At 61.7% G+C, this 2,283-nt stretch overlaps 1 long non-coding RNA gene across 1 annotated transcript; it reads left to right on the plus strand.

Moving 5' to 3' along the window:
• Positions 1-566: 566 nt before the first annotated feature.
• Positions 567-2,103, plus strand: LOC138775882 (uncharacterized). The gene is made up of 3 exons (XR_011360670.1): positions 567-708; positions 808-901; positions 1,995-2,103. It is a non-coding gene; the product is annotated as an uncharacterized lncRNA (long non-coding RNA).
• Positions 2,104-2,283: the final 180 nt, after the last annotated feature.

Here is a 2,283-nt window from a genome sequence, read left to right on the forward strand (position 1 = left end):
TGTGATGTACGGGGGGGATGTCTGGGGGGGTATAGTGTGATGTACGGGGGGATGTCTGGGGGGGGTATAGTGTGATGCTTGGGGGGGGGATGTCTGGGGGGGTATAGTGTGATGTACGGGGGGGATGTCTGGGGGGGGTATAGTGTGATGTACGGGGGGATGTCTGGGGGGGTATAGTGTGATGTACGGGGGGATGTCTGGGGGGGTATAGTGTGATGTACGGGGGGGGATGTCTGGGGGGGTATAGTGTGATGCTTGGGGGGGGATGTCTGGGGGGGATATAGTGTGATGTACGGGGGGGATGTCTGGGGGGGTATAGTGTGATGTACGGGGGGGATGTCTGGGGGGGTATAGTGTGATGTACGGGGGGGATGTCTTGGGGGGGTATAGTGTGATGTCTGGGGGGTATAGTGTGATGTACGGGGGGATGTCTGGGGGGGGTATAGTGTGATGTACGGGGGGGTATAGTGTGATGTACGGGGGGATGTCTGGGGGGGTTAGTGTGATGTTTGGGGGGATGTCGGGGTACCCAGTGCAGCACAGTCACCTCTTTCCTCTCTCCCCTCTCAGTGGATGGAGCTCCCCCATAGCCGGTTCCCGGGATACTTCCAGGAGGGGCTCACTGACCGAGCGCCCCCCGCTGTATCATCTGTGCTGGGATGGGGAGAACATGGCGGAGTGCTGGAGGGAGACAGGGACCCCGATAAGGTGACATCACTGTTGTGTGTATTGGGGGATGGGGGATATACAGGAGGATGGTGGTGTGTGTGTGTGTATATATATATTCTCTCTGTGTCTCCTCCTCAGGGTTACGGTCAGTTTATTCCTTTGTACAGTAGGAATAAGGAGCAATGGACCTCAGTAGATTGCGTCCCCTCCCCCCTGCTTACCCCCAACATTGGTGAGACCCCAGAAATATTTTCAGAATTTTAAAGATGTTGCTGTGTGTCAAATGTAGGGAGCAGTGGGGGGGAGGCGGGGTCAAATGTAGGGAGCAGTGGGGGGGAGGCGGGGTCAAATGTAGGGAGCAGTGGGGGGAGGCGGGGTCAAATGTAGGGAGCAGTGGGGGGGAGGCGGGGTCAAATGTAGGGAGCAGTGGGGGGGAGGCGGGGGTCAAATGTAGGGAGCAGTGGGGGGGAGGCGGGGTCAAATGTAGGGAGCAGTGGGGGGGAGGCGGGGTCAAATGTAGGGAGCAGTGGGGGGGAGGCGGGGGTCAAATGTAGGGAGCAGTGGGGGGGAGGCGGGGTCAAATGTAGGGAGCAGTGGGGGGGAGGCGGGGTCAAATGTAGGGAGCAGTGGGGGGGAGGCGGGGTCAAATGTAGGGAGCAGTGGGGGGGAGGCGGGGTCAAATGTAGGGAGCAGTGGGGGGGAGGCGGGGTCAAATGTAGGGAGCAGTGGGGGGGGAGGCGGGGTCAAATGTAGGGAGCAGTGGGGGGGAGGCGGGGTCAAATGTAGGGAGCAGTGGGGGGGAGGGCGGGGTCAAATGTAGGGAGCAGTGGGGGGGAGGCGGGGTCAAATGTAGGGAGCAGTGGGGGGGAGGCGGGGTCAAATGTAGGGAGCAGTGGGGGGGAGGCGGGGTCAAATGTAGGGAGCAGTGGGGGGGAGGCGGGGTCAAATGTAGGGAGCAGTGGGGGGGAGGCGGGGTCAAATGTAGGAGCAGTGGGGGGGAGGCGGGGTCAAATGTGGGGGGGAGGCGGGGTCAAATGTGGGGGGGGAGCGGGGCAAATGTAGTAGGGAGCAGTGGGGGGGGAGGCGGGGTCAAATGTAGTAGGAGCAGTGGGGAGAGGCGGTGTCAATGTAGGGAGCAGTGGGGGGGAGGGGCGGGGTCAAATGTAGGGAGCAGTGGGGGGGAGGCGGGGTCAAATGTAGGGAGCAGTGGGGGGGGGAAGCGGGGTCGAGTGTAGGGAGCAGTGGGGGGGAGGCGGGGTCAGGTGCAGGAGTGGCGTGGGGGATGGGTGCAGTTGCCGCTAGTAGTGACTCTTCTCCCCCTCCAGGTTGCCCTTTGCCTCCTCTCGGTGAATCTGATCTGGTTTATAAGAAGACGAGATTCCCGAGACACACGAAGCAGAATGTGGCCGGTGTGACCCTCGCCTTCAGCAAACAGGTCAGAGCCTGCAGGGGGCCATGTAGTGGTGGGGGAGGGAGGGGTGTATAGTGGTGTGGGAGGGAGGGGGTATAGATGGGGAGGGGTATAGTGGTGGGGGAGGGAGGGGGGGGTATAGTGGTGGGGGAGGGAGGGGGGTTATAGTGGTGGGGGAGGGAGGGGGGGGTATAGTGGTGGGG

This window comes from Dendropsophus ebraccatus, unplaced genomic scaffold (genome assembly GCF_027789765.1).
Source record: "Dendropsophus ebraccatus isolate aDenEbr1 unplaced genomic scaffold, aDenEbr1.pat pat_scaffold_2457_ctg1, whole genome shotgun sequence".
Taxonomy (NCBI): domain Eukaryota; kingdom Metazoa; phylum Chordata; class Amphibia; order Anura; family Hylidae; genus Dendropsophus; species Dendropsophus ebraccatus.